This window comes from Podarcis bocagei (assembly GCF_964188305.1).
Source record: "Podarcis bocagei genome assembly, chromosome: 6".
NCBI classification, from domain to species: domain Eukaryota; kingdom Metazoa; phylum Chordata; class Lepidosauria; order Squamata; family Lacertidae; genus Podarcis; species Podarcis bocagei.
In genome coordinates, this window is record NC_138130.1 from 96,941,683 (window position 1) to 96,966,442 (window position 24,760).

A 24,760-nucleotide genomic window follows, 5' to 3' on the forward strand; every position below is an offset into this window, starting at 1 on the left:
CAAGAACTCTCCTTGTTGTGAGACTTTTGTGGGGGATCTGAGAATTTGTTTGGATCCTGGGTGAAAACCGGGAGGCTGAAAGGGAAGCCATGTCAGAAGGAAAACGAATTGCTATTGAGATACAGTGGTACCTCAGTTTCTCAAACGTAATCCATTCCGGAAGACCATTTGACTTCCAAAACGTTTGAAAACCAAAGATCAATGGGCGATTGGCAAAATCCATTGAAAAAATGGAGAAACGTGCCTCAGAAGCCATTTGACTTCTGAGGCGCGTTTGAAAACGGAGGCAATTACTTCCAGGTTTTCGGCGTTTGGAAACCGAAACGTTCAGCCTCCGAGATGGTCAAAAACTGAGGTGCCACTGTATATATATTAGTAACTTTGTATTACTATAACATTTTTATATGTAACTGTGTATTTTTGCAGTGTAAGTTGTCCATTGTTGCTTCAGTTTTCCGTACACCGCTTAGAGATTTTTAAAAAATATATATTAAGCAGTACAGAAAATAAATGAACAAATAATAAAAATAAATAGATAAATCCTGGGAATGTTCGTTTCATGCTTGGTCATAATGCAGTCTATAGATAAAGGTAAAGGGACCCCTGACTATTAGGTCCAGTCGTGGCCGACTCTGGGGTTGTGGTGCTCATCTCGCTTTATTGGCCGAGGGAGCCGGCGTACAGCTTCCGGGTCATGTGGCCAGCATGACTAAGTCGCTTCTGGCGAACCAGAGCAGCACACGGAAACACCGTTTACCTTCCCGCCAGAGTGGTACCTATTTATCTACTTGTACTTTGATGTGCTTTCGAAACTGCTAGGTTGGCAGGAGCAGGGACTGAGCAACTGGAGCTCACCCCGTCATGTGGATTCAAACTGCCAACCTTCTGATCGGCAAGTCCTAGGCTCTGTGGTTTAACCCACATCCCTTTGCAGTCTATGCTGCAGCATAATTCCTATCCCAGTTCTTGACCACCAGGATACAGGAGCAAACAACTTGTCCGCACGGTGGCATAATAGTTCCCAGCCATCGCCAGCCAAGCCCTAGGGTTTCTACCCCCCCCAATTTGTTCTTCATAATGGGACTGCACTTAGCAAGCCGCCACCTTCTGGCTCATTTCAAGTCCTCTTCAATTTCAGTGAAAATTGTCTTCAGCTGTTAACTTAATTCAGAAGTACCTTCCAGGCCTGCTGGCAAAGGAGCCAATGTCATCGCAGGGGCTTTCAAGAAAGCGAGTGAGGTTTCCTTTGAGCAACAGATTATAGCCACATTAAGCAACAATTACTATAATGGAAATTATTGAAGCAGCAAGGTAGCAGGCGAGTGTTGTAGTTCTGGACAGCTGGTGTGTTTCTATGGAGAGGGGCTGGTGGAAAGAGTGCTGAGGCTGGATTTTCACCCCTCCATCCCATGGGGATAGCATCTAATTGTAATATACGAGCCAGGGGAACTTGCCTGGCTTCAGTCAAGCATCTCTTGTGATATCCAAAAAGTACTGAGGTAGCCCTGCATTTAAGGTAGGGGAAAAAATCAATTTTAAAAAGGAGTGGGGTTTAGTTGTATGGATTCTCTCTGGTTTACTCTGTGGATTTTTCACCATTCTGAATTTACTGTGCCCCCCCCCCCAAGAACCCACCAACCACAACTTCTTAATCAACCACTTCCTGCCAAAAGGAAAAAGTTATTTACCTTTCACTATGCTTGAGAGATTCTGTGTCAGATTATTGTACCTTGGAAAAAGCAACATTACACAATTAACTCTTGGGTCCTTTTATTATGTACTTTGACGTGTGTGTGTTGCATCTGTTTGTATACTGCTTGAGGAAAATCATCATGCATTCTCCCTTATGCAAGATTTAAAATCCTCTGTGAAATTTAATTAGCTGCAACAATGGTTAGAACCGTTTGCAAACGCTAAATAATAGAGCTTAGTCAACATTTTTCAATAGCTGCAAATAAACTACTCAAGAAATCACAGTTTATTAGGGGGTGTCGTCTGTGTTTAACAAAAGGACTAAAGAAAATGGTGTGTTAAGTGAATTTTCACTATGCACATACCTGCTACTATTAAGAAATGCAATAAATGACACATTGTTCTGATCCTCAGCGTACCCAGAGGTAAGTCCTGCAGCACTAGAGAGTATTCAGGCATTCCAGATGACCAAATACCAGTCCAAAGTCAACCTGTATCGTCAGCTTCCCATCCCACCTCTGCGGAAGATCCAGGGTTGGAACACTTGGGGTCAGTCCCAAAGTCACAGGCCAGTAGTGTTCCCAAAGCAGCCAAGCTGCAGTCCATCAACGGAGAAAGTTGAGTAGATACAGAGTCCCTGCCTTGCTTCCCTTTTATCTTAGAATCTTAGAGCTGGAACCCAAAGGGCATCTAGTCCAATCCCCTGCAATGGAAGAATTTCAGCTAAAGGATCCATGAGAGATGGCCATCCAACAGCCACTTTAAAATCTCCAAGGAAGGAGAGTCCACCAGTGTGATGTAGTGGTTAAGAGCGGTAGTCTCATAATCTGGTGAACCGGGTTTTCTTTCCCTGCTCCTCCACATGCAGCTGTTGGGTGACCTTGGGCTAGTCACACTTCTCTGCAGCCTCTTAGCCTCACTCACCTCACAGAGTGTTTGTTGTGGGGGAGGAAGGGAAAGGAGAATGTTAGTTGCTTGGAGACTCCTTAGGGTAGTGATAAAGTGAGATATTAAATCCAAACTCTTCTTCTTCTACCTCTCGTGGGAGACTGTTCCCCTGTCGAACAGCTCTTACTATCAGAAAGTTTTTCTCCTGAAAGTTTAGTTGGAATCTCCATTCTTGTAACTTGAAGCCCAAACTTGATTGGGATTGAAGCCCACTTGTCAGGTGTGCATGCAGGAGCCAGGCCCTGTGACCAATAGGACTTTGCAGGACTGGGGCCTTCCTAAGTTTGTTCTGGAGAAGCAAGGTGTGGCCTCACAGGTGAGGCTGATTGGTAACTCACAGCACCTGGTGGCAAGAGCTGGGAAGGGATATAAGGTCAGCATTTCCCTTTGGCTCTTTGCCACATCAACACGCTCCCTGCCTTGGGCTTCTTGCTTCCTGATCCTTGAACCTTGACTTCTTGACTCCTTGCTTCTCGATTCTTGATCCTCGGACCCTTGACTTAGTGACTCCTTGCTTCCTGACCCTCAGACCCTTGGCTTCTTGACTCCCGGCTCTCTGACCACCAGACTCTTGGCTCCTGGCTACTGGACCCCCGTTCCTGCTCCTACCCCACCACCTTGCCCCCGGTCCTGACGTCCCCTGCTGGGACTTTGATTGCCTGTGAACCGGACTGTGACACCAATCTGAATTGATGCACCAGAGTTTGCTCCAGCTGAGCAGCTGTGCGTCTCCACTTGACAAAGCAAGTGGTCCTCATCGGCCCTGAGCTTAATCCAGCTGAGTGACCACAGCATCCTCCCGGACCTAAAGAGTTCCATGATCTCCAACCTGGTCTACTAATGAGCTGGGCCATGTTCCGTTGCCTGCCTCAGTCTCCTGGAGTGCACTTCCTGCTGTTCCCGATGCTTCAGAGCCCACTGTGTCCATAGCGGAGGGGACACCTCTGGTTATGGTGATGTGTCTCTTTCCCCTGGCTCTTGTGAACTGAACGCTACCCCCTCGGCATCCTCCGATGTCCCATGAGTACCTCCTAAGTCCTCCTCTTCCCCATCTTCAGCTTGTCCAGGTGTGTACCAATCCCTTTGCAGGGATCCTTCTCCCCTTCTTTGGTGTCTCACCAACTCATGACACACATCACTAGAACTATGCATTGGATATATATTTTTTAAATTTTATTTTACTGAGCTTACATAATATACATGAAATCGGCAATGACAGCTACCAAATAAGTTTATCAAATGCTTGTTTACCAGTCACTAAAATGCAAAGTTTCAAGGTAATGTCTGTCCTTATCCTTTCTTCCTATATACATTAAAATGTAAGCTGTCGTCACGCCCTGCAATTCACACCAACTGCAGTGTGAACTATATAATGGAGTGGGGGGGTGACAGCAGTTTAGCAATTTGCTCTGTTAAGCACCCCTACTCCTTTAAAAGGAGTTGTGTCAAGAGGAGATGGACTTTGGGTGAGTTGTGTGAATGGAGGGTAGATGAGGTATACTGGGAAGCAGTTTGGTCAGCTGCTGGGGAAGGGCAAACAGTAAGCAGTTTAAAAGGCCATGGATTGTTTATTAGCCAATGGCCTAGGAGAAGATAAATGCCCTTGAAGCTGACCCAGAAACTCCAGCGGGTGCAGAATGGTGCGGCGAGACTCCTTATGGGGTCCTCGCCATGGGATCACATCAATCCAGTACTATACCAGCTGCACTGGCTCCCGGTGGACTACAGTATCAGGTTTAAGGTGCTGGTTTTAACTTTTAAAGCCCTATACGGCCTAGGACCCTCGTACCTGCGGGACTGCCTCTCCAGGTATGCCCCACGGAGGTCTTTATGGTCCACAAATAATAACACCTTGGAGGTCCAGGGCCTCAAGGAGATTAGACTGGCCTCGACCAGAGCCAAGGCCTTTTGGGCCTTGGGCCCGACCTGGTGGAATGCTCTGTCACAAGAGACCAGGGCCCTGTTGGATCTGACATCTTTTCCGCAGGGCCTGCAAGATGGAGCTGTTCCGCCAGACCTTTGGTCGGGGTCCAGTCTGACTCCCCCTCTCTCCTTATAAGAACTTGTATGAAAGTGCCCCCCCCCCACTTTTCTCATAGGCTCATATAAGATCAGTACAAACAGTTAGGCTGGTGAGCATTTAAGGTCCCCAACCCTAATCTCTGTGTTGCCATTTGATTGGATTTCACTTTGATTCTGATTTGAGTTTAGGATGTATTTTAATTGATTGCCTTATTTTATGTTAATATGTTGTATTCTTTGATGTTAGCCACTCTGAGCTCAGTTTTGGCTGGGGAGGGCGGGGTATAAATAAAATTATTATTATTATTATTATTATTATTATTATTATTATTATTATTATTATTTATTATTCACAATGGCTCTGCCCTGCCTCTATGGTTGGAAGAGGGTAAGATCTCCCTACACTGTCCCTTAGCAAGGCAAGTACCAGGAGCAATGGGAACTGTAATTATTATTATTATTATTATTATTATTATTATTATTATTATTATGCCTGGTGCTTAAGGATATGTATCAAAGGTGCCATGCAAGCCTCCCCGTGGGGAGCCCAAAGTTGCTGACCTTTTTAAAGGAAAGGTTCCCCAGAGTTGTCAACCTTTTTTTAGGAAGCTGACACCACACTTATCTCCGCTCAGGAAAAGAAAACAGGAAAGACAAGGAGCCCAGCGCAACAAGCCAGTCCAAAGTGTCAGCATCAGCTACTGAGCAAAGCCAAGTGCCTTGTGGTGTAAGCTGTGTGCGCTCGGTGGGCCTCTCCATGGCCCTACGCCAATCCCAGGTGCACATGAGGGTGGAGCCAGCCAGCTACCTCAGCGCCTTGCTGGCTCGCTTGCCCCTGAACTCATGGCACAGAGCCACCAACAGCAAGACCGTCGTGGTGGTCCAACCGACGGGTGGGCTCTTCCCCAAACTCCAACTCTCGCACCCCGGCCTGGCATCCCTGAGAGCCCGGCACCTGGCGCCTATGGTTAAGATGGCCCTGCATAGCTCGAAAGGATTTTGCAAAGAGATGCGTCTGTGCTATCACTGTAAAAATGCCCTAGATGGCATCATCTTTCCCTTGGCACATTGGGTAGCATGCTCATTGATCTAGGTGCATGTGTGATCACGCCCTAAAAAGCAGAATTTAGCTCCGTATCTGCCATATTAACTGTCACACGACTATATCCCAGCATTTGCTGAGTGCAAGCATTGTAACTCTTGGTGACAGCCAGTGCTTCATAAATCTAGGTAAGATTATTAAATTTAGACTGCCAATTACCACTTCAGAGAATTCTGCCGGCTTTGCATGTGGATTGGATAATCATAGAAGCTTGTTTTTAATTAGCTGCAAGCCTTTACTGTTTATAGTGCATTACATCAAGGTCATTTCCACTTCGGTGTCTTGTGAAACATAAATCAGGTGTCCGTGGTTGTTTCTTAAAGGAGAGAAGTTACAGCAAGGATTACCAACGGACAGTCAACCTATGGGCAGAACTGAGCTCAGGAAAGACCCCCAAATCACCTGAACAAGGGTATTATTGCTCTCACCATGGTGGCAATAATGGCAAAACCTTTAAGATCCCAGCTTTAGCTAAGAGATATAGTTAACTCTGGGTGAAAGTAAGCAATATCAGGAAAGGGTCAACCACAGAAGGGTGTTCCCTTGCCTATGGCCTGTCTATCCAGTGATTGGGTTTCAGTTGGCCCGCTAGCCAACCCAGCTGCCAACCAGGGGTCAATACAATTGAGGTCACTTTAAAATATCCCCTTGGCTTCTTTATTCATTAATTAAAAGGACACTTTCTGCTGAATGATACCACCAGCCTCCGTGCCACAATGGTTCATTAAAGGCCAGATTTTATTACATATTACATGCTTTCTGCTTTTCACACAAACTTATTATAGCATTCTGAGAAGGTGATCTTTTAAAGCACATTAGACTAATGTTCCTGAAACTCCAGCTAATGTAAGTTTTATTGAATTGCGGTGACTTTTTTTTTAATACATATTAAAAAGATCACCTAATGATGTGCTCTGATAATGGTTTTGGTGAAAGGAAAACAAAATGAATGGCTTATTGGAAGGCATGCGAACCTGAGATGCATCTATAGATACTGAGATTGATTAAAATTGCCACAAATAAAAATAAAAGAGATTTGGGACCAATATTGCTGCCCCTATTATGAAATGAAGGATTAATATGAGACAGTTTATAAGGGTATGGAATAGATCTGTTTATCTATGGCTGGTAGTGTATGTGTTGTATCTAACTAAGCCTTTCTCAGAGTAGACTTGATTTCAGTGGGTCTGTTCTGAGTTGGATTCAAGCTTCATCTGTTCGTCTGTCATCTGTCTATCTAAAAATAATTAATTGCTTACTTACATTGATAGGGACGTGGGTGGCGCTGTGCTCTAAACCACTGAGCCTCTTGGGCTTACCGATCAGAAGATGGCGGTTCAAATCCTTGCAACGGGGTGAGCTCCTGTTGCTCGGTCCCTGCCTTCCAACCTAGCAGTTCGAAAGCATGTTAAGTGCAAGTAGATAAATAGGTACCACTCTGGTGGGAAGGTAAACAATGTTTCTGTGTGCTGCTCTGGTTTGCCAGTAGCGGTTTAGTCCTGCTGGCCACATGACCCAGAAAACTGTGTGTGGACAAACACCGGCTCCCTCAGCCTGTAAAGCGAGATGAACGCCGCAACCCCAGAGTCATCTGCAACTTAACTGTCAGGGGTCCTTTACCTTTTACCTACATCGATACCTGACCTTGCCTCTAAGGAGCTCAAGACGGTCCATGTAAGCCCACCCTCCCCATTTTATCCTCAAACCAACCCTGTGAGGTAGATTAGACTGAGGAATGGATATTGGCCCAAAGTCAGTTCTACGAATATAGTCCAGCAAGACTTTCCTGTGCTCATGCACTGAGGTCCAGCTCCGAGGGCCTTCTGGCGGTTCCCTCATTGTGAGAAGTGAGGTTACAGGAAACCAGGCAGAGGGCCTTCTCGGTAGTGGCGCCTGCCCTTTGGAACGCCCTCCCACCAGATGCCAACGAAATAAACAACTATCTGACTTTTAGAAGACATCCGAAGGCAGCCCTGTTTAGGGAAGTTTTTAATGTTTGAAGTTTTATTCTGTTCAGTTGAAAGCCGTCCAGAGTGGATTGGGAAACCCAGCCAGATGGGCGGGGTAGAAATAAATTATTATTATTATTATTATTATTATTATTATTATTATTATTATTATTATTATACACAATCTGGCATAATGATGGGAATTTCCCTAAAATAAAGAAATAGGCAATCATATGCAGGGGTATTCTCCCGCCTCCCACCCAAGTGTCTCTATAGAAAAGTGTCAGCATCCTTTGCAACAAGGACTACTCCAAAAAGCCATTTGCTAACCTGTTGCTTAAAATGCCGTTACAATGAAAAATACGCTGAACAAATCCAGGTCGTGCCATTTCGTCGTTTGATGAATGGGAGCGGAAGATCTTACAACATGGTTTTCCTTTTGTTTTGTATTAAACTTGCCCTATCAATCAATGTGGCAGAGGAGGTCCATAGCTCAGTAGAAGAGAGCACGCTTTGTACACTGAAGTACTCAGGTTTAATCTTCAGCGTCACCAGTTAAGGATATTGAGTAGCAGAGCTCTGAGTGAGCTTGGTCTGAAACCTTAGAGAGTTGCTATCAGTAGACTTGCTAAGGATGTATAAGACTGAATAAGATAAGTGTTGGAGATGCAATGAGACCGAGGGTACCTTCTATCATATGTGGTGGACCTGTAAAAGAGTATTGCTATAAAAATTGTTTAAATGTACTTTTCCAAAAATCAACAACCAGGGTCCTTTTTGTTGGGGATAATTCGTGCGGAAATTCCCAGGTGTCAAAAAAGGTTATTTATGTATGCCACTACTGCGGCCTGTGTTTTGTTAGCCCCAAAATGGAAAATGAGCAAGGTCCCAACCAAAGAAGAATGGCAACTTAAACTGATGGAATATGTGCAGTTTTTGGACCTAACACACAGAATAAGAGAACAAGAAAAACATATGTTTAAAGAAGATTGGAAAATGTTTATTGAATATATATATATATATATATAGAGAGAGAGAGAGAGAGAGAGAGAGAGGAAAATTGTGATTATTTGAAAACGTGGGCAGCATTAAGATAAATTCAACAGTGTAAATAAGTTTTGATGGATGTAATAATGGAATACTGAATGGTTTAGTTTATATAAAATATGCAGGGATTTTATGTTTTGCAAATGAACCGTGGAAAGAGAAGAAGGGAGGTCATTGATATTTTAAGGTTGTTTGAATGAATATTCTAAAATGTATAACAGGAAATTTAATAAAAATTATAGGTGGGAAAACCCCAGAGAGATAACAGTGGGTTAAATGGTCCTGGAGTCTCACGCCAGTACAAAGCAGCATCACACATGTTAAAGTAGTGGTCCTTTCAGTCACTTTGGCTTGGTGGAATCTGGACAATAATATTTCCCCCTCCCCATATTTGCTTTATTGTTGTGTTTCTGTATTTCTTAAATCTGTTTTCATTTATTATTTTATTTCTTCCATTAATATGCCACCTTTTTCTTCCAAGGAGGTCAAGGCAGTGTACATGGGTCTCACCTTCCCTAGCTAATCCACAGAACATCCCCGCTAGGTAGGCTAGGCTGAGAGACAGTGACTGGCCAAGGTCACCCAGTAAACTTCATGGCTGAGTGAGGATCACCCACTGAAATGTTCAAGTAGGGTTACCAGATGTCCCCGTTTCCTGGGGACAGTCCCCGGATTTGCGTATAAGTCCCTGGACAAATTTCATCCTCAAAATGTCTTCAGATTTCATCTAATGTCCCTGGGAAATGCAGCAGCGGCAGTCTCCGCAGCCTGGAGCAGCTGGCTCTGGCTGGCTTCCGGAGCTGCTCAGAAGTCCCCATATGATGGTGGTGCAGGGGCTGTAAGATGCAGCTTCCGGGCTGCCTCCACCTTCCTTGACCCCAGCAACTAAGCTGTGAAGGGGGCTTCACGTTGCCTATCAGAGCTTGCATGCAAGCAGGAGAGGGCAGGGATCTCTCAGTTAGGCAATGGGAAGCCACCCTTCCCAGCTGAGGGATCCCCACCCCCTCCTGCTTGCACACAAGTAGGAATGGGATTGGGGCTGCTCCAATGGGAAGGGAGACATCACACTGCCCAAGCCTTGCTGCCACTGTCACTCTCGGCCCTCCTTCTCCACCTTCCATGCCTGACCCACTGCACACCGCTTCCCCACCACCACCACCACCAAAGAACCAACAACTCAGAGGTGGCCCAGGCTCATGGAGAAAGGAGATAGAAGCCTCAGAGGAAGGGGAAACATGGCGGTTGAGGTCAAGGCAGTGGCCACCCCTCTGCCATTGCCATCGCTGCAGTATCAACATCCTGAACGTGTAGTATTTATTTATCTATTTGTCTCTGGATTCACTGAAAGAAATCTGGTAACCATATGTTAAAGCCCCAAGTCCACCACCAGGAGAGTCTCCTAACATCTCTCAGCCCCTTTGACAAACTGCAGTCTCCCCCTGCTTTGGGGGAAGCCAGGAGAGTTTAAAGTGCTATCGTAACATTTTCACTGTATGCTGTGAATGTGGCCATAGACCTGGATGAAGGGCCTGCTTAGGTTTCACAATGGGAAAAGCATCACATGCCCCTGGAGTCAGTGGGAGTCACTCTGTAGACCCGCTGAGCAACAGCGCTTTAAATCTCCATTTCAGTGCAGTGAGAGACGACCCTTCACTGCCCTTCTGTGGGGGGAAAACAATAGCATACAATCCTGTCAGGTTTAGCGGTGTTTGCAAATGAATAATGTGGATCAGAATATTGCCTGCTATTATGTGCTCATAAAGTAGCTGGAAGTGGGCTTTCTCGCCCCCCAGTAAAAGGTATTTAAGCCTTTTTTAGCAGAGGATAGGACTGCCGTGTGGAGTGGTATTAAGGCGAAATGCAGCTGGGATTAAATTCCACATAGTGCCAAATTCTTCTCCGCTTGCTCTTTAATATACCCATAATGGTCTTCCTGAATCTGCTTAAACCACGTCTATAAAATACTTCATATTCTCTCTCCTTTAGTACTGTATGCTCAGAAATAATAGGCTTTAAAAGAAGCTTATTTTTCTTTTGCATTTGCAAGGAACAGACACTGTGGCCTAACCTCACAGGGAAATATCGCAAAGACGATCGGTAGCTTAATGCAGGTGGAGCAATTGGGACCTATCCTGGCCTCTGGCACACTAAATATTGAAAGGTGGAGGAAGCAATGTTTCTGAATACCAGCTCTACCTATATTTGTAAAGACTGTGTACTGTGCGGACAACTGTTTAAACACTGTTGCCTTTGCAATTCGGAAAAGCCAGGCAAGTTTTCTGGTAGAATAGCCAGCCTGCTGAGGCTTAACATGGGCATTTGGTTGGGCAGAGTGGCAACATCTGAAAGGTTTCATTGACTCGCTGCTGCAGTTTAACATAGTAAAAACACATTCAGCTACTGAATAACTTCACCTAGGGCATATGACTGCTGGGGTCATGTGAAGTCAGGTGTGGGGCAAGTAACATCACACCTGTCAAGGAAATAACCAGGAGCCACAGAACACATTTCCAACGGTTCCCCTTGAACACTAGCATTCAGCATCCTTTATTTTGGGCACCCAATGCCAGCTCTGCTAAGATTGGTTCTACTAGGGAGCTTCATACTAGAAAGCAGGACTTAAACCGGTTGCCAGGTTTTAAACTGCTAACTGCAAGCTCGGCTTTTGGCTGGAATCTTCGTAGTCCTGGTTTAAATTAAAGACAAGGCTGCAAATGAGGAAAGGGTGAATTGGGAGCATGCTGGGAATGTTATCACTGGAGGAGAGAAGGGATGTGCCCCACGTTGCCAAGGCAACCAAGCGATACTCTGCTTTCTTCCTTTGTACCATTGGGGTAGCCAATTAAAAAATCCCAGTGGTAGCCAATGTGGTCCCTTCGTGATGTTGTTGGATTCCTACTCCCATCTGCCTCAGACAGCATGGCCAAGGGTCAAGGTATGATTCCAATGTCAGAAAACAACACCATCAGGAGGCCTTAGTAAAGCAGGGGTCAGTTTCTGCACCATTTGTTTGTGCCTTCATATGTGCACAGTGGTACCTCGGGTTACAGACGCTTCGGGTTACAGACACTTCAGGTTACAGATTCCGCTAACCCAGAAATAGTACCTCGGGTTAAGAACTTTGCTTCAGGATGAGAACAGAAATCATGTGGCAGCAGCGGGAGGCCCCATTAGCTAAAGTGGTACCTCAGGTTAAGAAGAGTTTCAGGTTAAGAACAGACCTCCAGAACGAATTAAGTACTTAACCCGAGGTACCACTGTATTTGGATGCAGGGGCGTCCTACCCATAGAGGCTAGTGACGTGGGGCACCAGGGCGTCAAGTTCTGGAGGGCGCCAGGGAAGAGGCGGAGAATGGACTCCCTTTGCCGCCTTCGCCAAAGCAGCACCGCGCCCAGAGCCTCCGTCTGCCGTGGCCACTGCAGCATGAAGTGGTCAGCTGAGCCAGGAGGCACTGCAGCTAGCCTCTGCATCTTCCCTGCTGGAGCAGCCACCCTCCAGCCGCTGCCCGCCTCCTCCAGCCCTGCCAGCAGTGTTGTCCTCCCTAAAAAAAAAGGTCGACAACTCTGGGAAATGGGAGGAGGGCATCGGAGGGAGCTTTGCGTCACGTCGCCGGATATGTTTAAGACAGCCCTGTTTGGATGTGTGCATCGAAATGCGCACACATCCGACACCCCTGGTTTTCCAAATTCCAAAAGGGAGCACTGCTCCTTTTGAGCCAACAGAGATCCATTTCCTGTGTGTGAACAAGTTCAAACCCCTTTGAAGACCTCCCCCTGGAAGAAGAAAAATCAGCAAAAATGAGGGCTGCTTTTCAAAGCGTGGAAACATATTTGCAAAGCTCAGTCCCTGATTTTGGGTCATCTGTAGATTAAATCAAACTGCTAATTTCTCTTGGCCAGTAAGGTCACTTGGCCAGTCACAGTTCCCCCATTGCTTGCCCATTGAATAATCTCCCTCCCTTATGTCTTCTCTTTCCACAGACTTCAGTAAATGGGATGCGAATGGACATTTCCATGACAGCCTGGTAAGTCACACATGGTTAGATGTTGGTTTATTCTTGCTGGATTGCTTTTTGACAAATTATGTGAAAACATCTCTGATTCGGACTGAATGGCTTGCTTTGCATGTTGTCTTCTACTGAACATTCGGATTTTGATAAAGGTGGCATATGTCTTGGTGGGATTTTGGAAAGCTCCTCTAAAGAAGGCCTGAGCAATTTGTCACTGACCACACTGGGTTTAGCCCACCAGTTGTGTGTGGAGTTGTGTATGGTGGTCCTATTCTGTTTTTTGAGTCTCAGGCAGTGGCTGCAGCAAGAGATTTATCAAGAACCCAAGGGATGTTGCAGATTAGGGCTGGGGAACATCTGGCTCTCCACAGTGGCGTAGCTAGCTGCTCGGGTTCTCGGTGCGACTCACATATCCTGCAGCTGGGGATGGGGCAAGCTACCCATGGGGGCAGGGCAAGCTGCGTGGAGCCTCTCCACTGCCTTCCCCTCAGCTGTAGGGTGGCTGAGGGAGAGGCTGTGGGCAGATGCAAGCCCCATGCTGCCATTTCAGGCAGTACGGAGCCTGCAAGTGCCCAAGCTACCATGTCACTCCCAGGAGAGACACGTGGCTTGGGCATGCTGCAGGCCTCGCAGTAAGTACCAGCCCCCGCGGCGTGGCGCCCAGTGCCAGCCACATTTCGTTACATTTGCTGACTTAACTAAAAAGTTCCATGAGCCCTATTTTTTTAAAAAACTCATATTTTTGTCACCCTCCTCAGTGATGACACCTGGGGTGGTCTACACCCCCCTTCCTCTACCACTGGCTCTCCATATATTACTGAACTACAACTCCCATCATCCTTGATCACTGGCCAATGATGACGGAGATTTGTGGATCCCAACTCCATCTGGAGGGCCACAGGTGGTGGTGTTCAGCTTGATGTGTCTAGGTCTGCTCTAAAGATGTCCCATGATTATGTTGTATAGCTATCTCAAATGCCTTTGAATACTTTGCATTCCCAGGAGTGGAAGCTTATTCTTACTGTAAGGTGCAACCTCATCACAGTACATCCAGAAGCCAGTTGTGTGTTAAACATGCACCACAGTTCAACTGGCCTGTCAGATACGCAATACACGATGGGTCACTTGTGAAGCAACTGTGTGCAGCTAAGCAATGGGGTTATGGGATCCCCACTAGAGCAGGGCATGTTTACAGACTTACTTGGTGTTGAGAGTGGTGACGTCATACTATGTACCTAAAGGACGCCAGTTGGGCTTCCATATTTTTTCAAAGCAGCAAAGGGATTTTGAGGATGAAGTCACTTGTAGGAAGTTTGCACTGGGCCCAGTTAAATGATGCTCGTGTACCGAATCTTTAGATCAGTGGTGAGAAACCTCTGGACCTCCAGTTAATAGACTCCAGGTCCCATCAGCCCCAGTCACCCTGTTAAATGATCAGAGATTATGGGAGTTGTAGTAGCATCTGAAGGGTCACATGTTCTCTCCCCTGCTTTAGATATCAAGAATTTCCTGCCCTGTTTTAACAGTTGTTCCTGGGCAACTTCGGTGATGGTTATGCTACTGAGATTTTTATAGAGAATTTTTTTTTTTGGGGGGGGGATAATTCTTGATCGTTTGGTTGTCAGACGGATGTAGTAATAGTTTTAATTGCCATTATTTGTGGAGTACATAAAACACACACTAGGTGCTGCATAAAATACATTAAAAACAGACTCTGTCCAAATGGGATTATATAATAATGATTTAATGTGATTATAATGATGGAATAAACATAAGTAATGATACTTTTGTTTCTTCATGGATCAAAACTGCCTTAGAACAAGATATACACTGTGGGTGTCCCCCCTGAGGTTTTGATAATGATGGGAACTAATCAGGCTAACATTTTACCTTTGGACAAAGGAATGGGGATTTAAACCTTGAAAATACATGATCTCTTGCAATGAAAAACTGTTCCCTGTTCTTTGTGGGTGTGAATCCCAGTTAGGGGATTAAAGCAAAATATTTAGAAGTGCTAAATCTTTATAAATATAGGCATGCTTTAACATTAGCTGGGTTCAGTGTTTTACTGTACTGCTACAAGGAAGATTTCATAGTATTCCTTTTGCTCCCTGTTTGTTTATATTCTGGTGAAACAGCAGAAGGCGAGTCTGTCAAATTCAGTTTTTATTTTATTATCCGCCTTCAAAAAAATTGATTAAAATGTTTGATGGATTTAAGGAAATACCTGAATCTGTTAACTGGGAGTTTAACAGGTGTCAGATTGAGACTGCTGGGGGAGGGGGTTACAAATGCAGTAAGAATAAGTTTGAATTTATTGAATAATGCTTTTTTTCATTGCATTTATGCTCATCTGTGGCCATAATAAAAAGCATAGAATTTCATCCTCTAGATAATGAACAAGGTATCTAAAATAAAAAAGACCAAAAAAAACAGAAGAGATGATAGCTTAAAAAACAACTTCTTAGCTAGCTAATATAAACGAAGTAGTGTTGTGTGAAACCCTCCTGTCTCAGTTCAGAATAGCCTAGGTTTTTCCAACCCACCCCGGGGAAATTATTCCAAGATCATCAATTCTTTGTTTTGTCGCTTTTCTCTGACTTCCCCACACTTTCCTAAACTTGCAAATCGTGAAAGGTGAGGAGCAAAAAACTTCAGCTGCGTGGGCCCAAAGGAGCCAAGATTGATCTCTTTCCAGTTTTTAGCTACCGACATTTGAAAGCTTCTGGGCATGCTCACACCCTGCATTCTCCAAGGAAATGATGGGAATTGTAGTTTTGCCATTGATGCGAGTAGGTTTTGCGTTGGAAAGACAGGACTTTAGTCTGAGTCTTCTACTTACTGTCAACAGGCATTCTTGAAAGCAACAGAAAAAAAATGGAATGCTCCAATTTTTGTCTCATCACTGTAAGTTTCCTCCTCTTCGCATAATCCCGTGGTGAATGTGATGATGTCACAACTTTAGACAGCCAATCGCCTTGGTCTGGATGATAAGATCACTGGCAGCAAATGTAGTTCCAAGCAAGGATGAGGCTCCCTGGATACTTTCACCTCCTTTTAAATAATCAGTGAAAAATTAGTCGATGGAATGGTGCTTTTCGCTGCTGTTGAACATGTTTACAAAAAGGTCCTGCTTTCCTCTCACTTCAATTTAGAATGTACTAATTTCCTTTGTTAATTGGTTGTACTCATACCGACTGACAAATCTGATCTGAGCTATCAACGCCTGCTATCTCCCTCTCGTTCCTGTACCTGAATAACTGGGTCAGCCACAACATGTAAATAATTAAGAATTCAATCATTACACTGTTGGAAGGAACTGCTGGTGTGTGCTTTGTGCTTCATAAACAAAGCTGATGGTTGTGTGTATAAAACAATGCACCCTGATGTATCAAGTATCCAGATGAGATGAGCTACTGCTCTCAATAGGAACAGCATCTGGAAAAAAAACCCCCAACCAGTTTCATTGTAGCTATTCCTAGTTATCCTCAAGTCTGGTGTTTTCCAAAAGATCTGGTCCTACTATGAGTAAGTTTTTTGGGGTGGGAATTGCAATATTAAATGCAGCAGTATACCCCTTACTAATACACCCTGGAAGAAGTCTCTAGTGGCGGATAAGTGGTCGGATTCTTGGGTGGCAGAAGAGTTCTGGGAGTGTTAAATAAGAAGGAGGAGATTGTGGAGAAGGTGGCCTATAATGGAGCTTTTACAAACTGAGTGGTTCCTTTCTCTCTAGCCTGCATTTACTTGCAAACAGTGGTGTGCAGTGTCGCACCCTTCAACACAACGTGGTCCCAATTCAGAACACCATCTTCCAGGTCTGAAATCCCACACGGGGCTTGTGATTCCGTGTGAGATTGCAGACCTGGAAAAAAACAGTTGTCGGACCTGGCACCCCAAAATGCATCCTTTGGGGTGCTGCACAAGATTGCAAACCCAGATAAGGCACTTTGGGGGCACGACTCCCCAAGATGCACATTTGGGGGGTGCCACGTGTGATCGCGTAACAAAAAAACAACACTTTTTTTGGGGGGGGGTGGGCAAGATCTCAGTTTGAAATTATGAAAAAGCAAGGCACCCAAAATGTACTGTCCATACTCTCGCATGAAAAAAGTGGGGTGTCCCTGTTTTTTCAGAACAGTTGACAGGCATGCCGTGACTTGGGCAATGTTGCTCGCCTGGCTTTGCAACATGGAGGTCACTACTGGTGACTGAAAGGGAGAGAGGAGGTATGGTGAAGCAATAAGGAGGTCAGTAGAGTGGGGGTGCAATGACGGAGCCACTGCACTGTTCCCGCCATCGCACCCGCACCATACTGGCCTTCTTGCCACCTGCCCGTTATGTATTCAATCACCAGAAGTGACCTCTGCATTGGGCAGCCAGGTGAAAAACGCTGGCTACTCCCCACTCTGCCCTGCCACCTGCCACTGCCTGCATAGGACAGAACTAGACTCAGTTTTTAACACCAGGTGACTGAGGACTTCATGCGGAAGAGCTGCAGTAACCAATTCAGTAGCCTTCAAATGTTCAGTCTGCTGAGGGGTGTGCCCTAGAAAGAATATCAAAGGCCAGATCATGGGGACTGGGGACCCCAGCTGACCCCTGGGCCAGAGGTTCCCCAGTTCTGTGTAGCAAAACATTCCTGGAACATAGGAAGTACTGGTATACAGTGGTACCTCGGCTTAATTCATTCTGGAAGTCTGTTCTTAACCTGAAACTGTTCTTAACCGAAGGTAAAAGTTTAGCTAATGGGGCATCTTGCTGCCGCTGCGCGATTTCTGTTCTCACCCTGAAGCAAAGTTCTTAACCCTAGGTACTATTTCTGGGTTAGCAGAGTCTGTAACCTGAAGCATCTGTAACCTGAGGTACTACTGTATAATATTGTAAATACAGTGGTACCTTGGTTCCCGAAAGGCTTAGTTGTTGAAGGAATCGGCTCCCGAACGCTGCGTTCCTGTTTGCTCCTGCAGCCGATCGGAAGCCGCACCTTGGTTTTTGAATGGTTCGGGAGTTGAACGGACTCCCAGAACGGATTAAGTTCGAGACCCAAAGTACCACTGTATAGTGAAGCTTCCCTGTAGTTGTATGTTAGAAAATTTTTGGTTCGGGAGTTGAACAGACTCCCAGAACGGATTAAGTTCGAGACCCAAAGTACCACTGTATAGTGAAGCTTCCCTGTAGTTGTATGTTAGAAAATTCAGGACAGATAAAAGAAAGTGCTTCTTCACACAGCACTCAGGTAAACTATGGAACTCACCTCTGCAGGGGGCAGTGATGATTACCAAATTGGATGACTTTAAAAGAGGATTAGACACATTCATGGAAGGGAGGGCTATGGATGAGTACTATTGATGGCTCTGCCTCCACAGTTAGAAGCAGCGATGCTTCTGAATACCAGCTGCTGGAAATCACAGGAAGGGAGGAAGGTATTTTGCTCAAATCCCACTTGCTGATTTCCCCCAGGAATCTGGATGGCCACGGTGAGAACAGGACATAGCACTAGATGAGCCATTGGTGTGATCCAGCAGGATCTCCTTCTGTTCTTATCTCTATGCCCAAATGCAGGAGTTTGGGTGGCTGAATGGGCCCTGCAAAGAGCTCAGGGGCTGCTGAACTACCGCCGCTTTTCCACGACAAGCAAAACGGGAGCCTTTTCCGTAGCACAACGCCGCCGACCATTTTGTACAAGAGGCCATGCCAGTGAAGTACAAAAAGAATACTATTCTGCCCCAATTTCTCCTCCGCCATTCCTCATAACCAAATCAAACACCCCAGAGCTGCTGGAAAACCCTTTGTGGATAGACTACCCAGACATGGATAGACTACAACTCCCATCGTGCCTGGCCAGGGTCAGCCCAAGGCATTTTGCCACATGAGGCAAAACAGAAAATGGTGCTCCCTGCCTCCTCCTCCTTAAGGGTCCTGCTTCATCCTCCTCTGCTAATACCTGAAGAGGCACAGGTGGCTTCACACTTCCCAGGCAGTGACCATGGGCGACAGTGGGGTGCGGTCAGTGGACTAGGGGGGCTGGGCTAGTCCCCTAAATGTTCCCCCAGCACCTCCTTTCCAAAGTCCAGGAAGCTTCTGCCTAGCTTAGGGAAGTGTTAGAATATTCCATTCCACCTTAAGGGACAGGCATGAGACTGTTGTGTGTGTCACATGTCTGTTTACACTCCAGCACAGCTTGCTGGCAACTTCTGTTTGTGTATAGCGTTTGCTTATGCTGCTTGCTTTGGACATGAAGGGGAGAAGACATGTTTTTCCTTTTGTCCTGATGCTGAAAAAACTGCTTGTAAATATGCTCAATGCAGCCTCTCCCTGCCACTTCTGTTGTGCAGTGTTATTTACTCTGCTGAGTGTCTGTGCCCAGCTTCTGAAGGCTTCTGAAGCTAGGGTCACAGTTTCATGCTGATCCAAGAACTGGAGATCACCTGGCACACCGGCTGGGGCCTGCTGGGGGCCTGCCAATTGCTCCCGATTCCTTGGCTGCATCCCAACAACTATTTTCTTATATCATATTTTGCTCCATATAAGGACCTGCACAACCTGAAGCTATGGACCTGTGTTTGATTGCATTAAGTTATGTGGTGTGTTAATGAAATGCAGGTCCAAATGAACTTCATTTTGTTTTGTTGCCAGGTATTTAAAACTGTGGGAGACACGGGTGGCGCTGTGGGTAAAACCTCAGTGCCTAGGACTTGCCGATCGTAAGGTCGGCAGTTCGAATCCCCGTGGCGAGGTGAGCTCCCATTGTTCGGTCCCAGCTCCTGCCCACCTAGCAGTTCAAAAGCACCCCTAAGTGCAAATAGATAAATAGGTACCACTTTATAGCGGGAAGGTAAATGGTGTTTCCGTGTGCGGCACTGGTGCTGGCTCACCAGTGCAGCTTCGTCACGCTGGCCACGTGACCCGGAAGTGTCTTAGGACGGCGCCGGCTCCCGGCCTCTTAAGTGAGATGAGCGCACAACCCTAGAGTTGGTCACGACTGGCCTGTCTGGGCAGGGGTACCTTTACCTTTATTTAAAACTGTAAGTTGTGTTGCTAGGTTGCAGGAAGCACAGCACTCCCCCCCTGTCTTTTTTCACAAAAGGGATTGACAAATGAAAGCAAAACCTGCTGCATTTGATTGCAGGTTGCTCCCTTCAATGAAAATAGCAGCACTAAAATTGTGGTATAGTATGTTTAAAAAGCAGGATCGCGCCACAGACATAATGTCTGAACTAGAGTTGCGAAAACTGAGGACCGGGAACGGATGAGGATGCTTGCTGTTGATGACCAAGTGACAAGTAAATCGAATGGAAGATGAAAGATGTCGTCAGGGATTCTGGGTTTTGAATCAAGAAATATGGGGCTTGAGGCTGAGACTTGTCTCTCTAACTTATGGTTGTTCATGGCTGTTGCAAAATTCGCCAGCCCATTCTTAGGTGGAAGATAGGCAGTGGGGGTGGGGACAGGGAGGCATTTCAGAAATTGCAGGCATGGTGAAATATATTGTTTTTGGAAGGGAGACTTTTCTTAAACTGTTTTGGCCAGCACTCCTCTATGGTAGCCTGGCTGGCATTGCCCCCACTCCCCACAAAATCCCCTAGGTACAGCAATGTTGGGGCAGCATTGGACTTCTAAGATGTTCCTTGTTTGTCTCTTAAAACTCTGAGGTCCATCAAGCAGAGAGCCTAGTGCCAAAGAATTATTAACCACAGGGATTTGTTTTGAATTCACAGCCCTTCCAAATGAAAAAGTCGCTTCTGAGTATGCCTTCCCCCAGCTTTCTTCATTTTAGTAGTACGTGTATGTAAGGAGGAGAGTCATTTTGTTGTTCCTGTTGTTAAAGAATTGGGAGCCAGAAATCCTTTGTAACTACCAGTAGGGAGCCACAACTGAAAAGCCCTTTTCTCTTATCATGACCCTCCAAAGCTCCCTCAGATGAAGAGGCCTCAGATGAAGAATATCAGAGATTATTTGATATATTTTATTTTATCACCTCAATTATCATAGACCACTAGCTTTCTGCCTTGTGCCATGTCCACCACATATGGTAGAAGTTTCATATATATAAATATTTCCAGGTGCCTATTAGCCTGCAGGAGGTTCCACAAGCCTTGCTGTGAATGCCTGGCCCTGCCACTGTAAACCTCCTAGACCCCTTACCTGAAGTCCCAAAAAGTGCCTCTGCTTGTTATTTCCCCCTGAACTTCAGAATATTTAAAACTACAAATTAAAATGAATAAAACACATTTTCATTTCAAAGAGGGACAAATGTAAGGTTCTGCACTTGTTTAGTCATTTAGTCATGTCCGACTCTTTGTGACTCCATGGACCACAGCACGCCAGGCACTCCTGTCTTCCACTACCTCACTACCTCCCATAGTTTGGTCAAACTCATGCTGGTAGCGTCGAAAACACTGTCCAACCATCTCATCCTCTGTTGTCCCCTTCTCCTTGTGCCCTCCATCTTTCCCAACAGCAGGGTCTTTTCCAGGGAGTCTTCTCTTCTCATGTGGTGGCCAAAGTATTGGAGCCTCAGCTTTAGGATCTGTCCTTCCAGTGAGCACTCAGGGCTGATTTCCTTCAGAATGGATAGGTTTGATCTTCTTGCAGTCCACGTTCTGCACTTAAGCAGGAATAATGAGGTACACAAACATAGGGTGCAGGACACCTGGCTTCACATCAGTACATGTGAAAGAGATCTATGAGTCCACAGTGTGATGCAGCAGCAAAAAAAAGCTAATGCAGTTCTAGGCTGTGTCAACAGAAGTCTAGTGTCCAGATCAAGGGAAGTAATAGTTCCACTCTATTCTGTCTTGGCCAAACTATACCTGGAATACTGTGTCCAGTTCTGGGCGCCAAAATTTAAGGATGTTGACAAGCTGGGAGGTGTGCAGAGGAGGGCAACCAAGATGATCAAGGGTCTGGAAACTCAGCCTTATGAGGAATGGTCGAAGGAACTGGATATGTTTAGCCTGGAAAAGAGGAGACGGAGAGATGATATGTCCAAGCAGTATGCATTTATGCAGTATGCATTTTCCAAGTGACATCAGAAGATATGAGAACACATTGGTTGGGGAATGTGTAATACTGCCCAGGTGGAGTGGAGAATATGTACAGTAGTACCTCGGGTTAAGTACTTAATTCGTTCCGGAGGTCTGTTCTTAACCTGAAACTGTTCTTAATCTGAAGCACCACCTGCTGCCACCACGCCACTGGAGCACGATTTCTGTTCTCATCCTGAAGCAAAGTTCAGAGCAGCGCACGGAAACGCTGTTTACCTTCTTGCCGGAGCGGTACCTATTTATCTAATTGCACTTTGACGTGCTTTTGAACAGCTAGGTTGGCAGGAGCTGGGACCGAGCAATGGGAGCTCACCCCGTCGCAGGGATTCGAACCGCCAACCTTCTGATTGACAAGTCCTAGGCTCTGTGGTTTAACCCACAGCGCCACCCACGTCCCATAACCCAAGGTACCACTGTATAAGAACTGAGCATAATGTAGGGTTGCCATATTTCAAAAAGTGAAAATCCAAACAAAAAGTTGAGCCTTTTTGAAGTTTATGAGCTATTTTTAACAAAGTCACCATAACCTAAACTCTTCTATGTGTCCAGAGTTTTCCCAGACATTTTTACCGATTTCATGAAATTCTGTCTGGATGCTGCTTCCGACAGACGAATGCCAGCAATGTCCAGGAAATCTTGGGTGTATGGCAGCCCTAGCACAATGTATTTCTGCTAAAAATGTGTGCATCCTCCTAAACATCCTTTGAAGAATATGCAGAATGAAAATACAAAACAAAGTTATTTTCCAAAATATATTCAGTGCTTCAACCCTTGGCTTAAGGTGTGCAAACTTCTCAATATGTAGCACCAAGGCAATTTTTCCCTTCACCCCGCAAGAAGACTCACCTTCTGAAACCAACAACTGCAAATATGATTAATCTCTCTTCTCTCTGAGTCATTTATTATAGATGGCTCATATCGGTGCTGCATAGGCTGGTATCCCAAAGAGGGGTGTGTGATAAAGTGAAGGGCTATACAAATTGGATTTTTGCTTGGCTGATGACCACCCCTATTACCCACTTGAAATTGCTTGAGTCCTGCAGGTTGTAATGGGCTGAGAAACAATTGCAATATCTGGGAGGTAGGGTTGGCTGGGAAATGGGGGGGGGACATGCAACCTGTATTTGCAAAATTATTTCCATAATGTTAGAAATTTTTTGATTTCCAGCAGGTTCTAGGCTGTTCCAGAGGCTGCAAAGGATCTTTCTGCCATGACCATAGATGAGGGCACTTATAGCTTGCTCCTAAAAGTGCAGTGGTCCTGTCTGAAATAAGAACATAAATAGAGCTCTGCTGGATCTGGTTAATGACCCATCTAGTCCAGCATCCTGTTAATAATAATAATAATAATAATAATAATAATAATAATAATAATAATAATAATAATTTGTACCCCACCCATCTGGCTGGGTTTCCACTCTGGGCGGCTTCCAACAAAGATTAAAAATACACTAAAATGTCACACATTAAAAACTTCCCTGAACAGGGCTGCCTTCAGATGTCTTCTAAATGTCAGGTAGTTGTTTATCTCTTTGACATCTGATGGGAGGGCGTTCCACAGGGCAGGCCCTCTGCCTGGTTCCCTTCCCTGTAGCTTTGCTTCTCGCAATGAGGGAACTGCCAGAAGGCCCTTGGAGCTGGACCTCAGCGTCCAGGCAGAACGATGGGGGTGGAGACGCTCCTTCAGGTAAACTGTTTCTCATGGTTGCCAACCAGATGCCCATGGAAAGCATGCAAACAGAACCAGCATTCTCCTCACTTGTGATTTCTCACCACTTGGTTTTCATGCGCGCCCTGCAACTTCCATTTGAGTAACTTCAGCTGAAGCAGGGGAATAATGGAATCATACACTGAAGAGTTGGAAGGGATCCTGAGGACCGTCATGCCCAACCCCCCTGCAATGCAAGAACATGCAGCTGTCCCATACGGGGATCAAACCTGCAACCTTGGCATTATCCAGCTCTAACCAACTGAGCTATCTAGGTGATAGGGGAGTGGAGCCATTTTCAAACTGAGGGCCAGATTCCCTCTGGTGATGGCATGCAGTGCTGGATTTACGTATAAGCTAAACAGGCTATAGCTTAGGGCCCCACTCTCTTGGGGGCCCCAAAAAATAATAAAGGAAAAAAACCTGGATGTACATTTCCAAAATATAAGATAAAAACAAATGAAATAAAGCCTACATCCAGCAACAGTGTTTTGTGTTGTGTAGGCTCCTATGATGTCAGTCATGGGCCCCACCTGCTAGCCTGCTCCCTAAAATATCACTGGTTTGCTCCTTTCTATATATAGGGTGCCTACATTCTGCATGGAATGCTTGCATGGCAACATGTGCAAATGGCTTGAGATACCTATTAGGTCCATAAATTACCATGTAGCATATATTCAACACCAAAAACAGTGACAATTTGTTGTTGACAAAGAACAGTTGGACATACAGTGGTACCTCAGGTTAAGAACTTAAATTTGTTCCGGAGGTCCATTCTTAACCTAAAACTGTTCTTAACCTGAAGCACCACTTTAGTTAGTGGGGCCTCCTGCTGCTGCTGCGATGCCGCTGCACGATTTCTGTTCTTATCCTGAAGCAAAGTTCTTAACCCAAGGTACTATTTCTGGGTTAGCGGAGCCTGTAGCCTGAAGCGTCTGTAACCTGAAGCGTAGGTAACCCGAGGCACCACTGTATAAAGGGCCCCATTACCTTTAGTAGCTTAGGGTCCCATCAAACCTAAATCTGGCCCTGGTGGCATGCCACTGGTGGGCATGATCAGAGGCCAAAGTAGATGAAACAACAGATGCAACTCGTATCTTTGTACAGTAGGCAACCCAGCGGTGCAAAATCCAGAGACTCCTTCCTGTACACACACATCTCTCCATCTTCTGTCCATGCAAGCAAGATACATAATTACAGTTCAGGCAGCAGTGGTGGACTTTGGGCTTTAA

At 45.6% G+C, this 24,760-nt stretch overlaps 1 protein-coding gene across 9 annotated transcripts in view; it reads left to right on the plus strand.

Annotated features, from left to right (window-relative positions):
* The window catches only part of TENM4 (teneurin transmembrane protein 4), a 1,513,375-nt gene that overhangs the window by 113,232 nt on the left and 1,375,383 nt on the right, over positions 1-24,760 (plus strand). For all 9 annotated transcript variants that reach the window (XM_081197251.1, XM_081197258.1, XM_081197259.1 and 6 more), the window contains exon 2: positions 12,742-12,785. The gene's annotated coding sequence lies outside the window, so the exon portion shown is untranslated. The remainder of the gene's footprint in view (positions 1-12,741; positions 12,786-24,760) is intronic.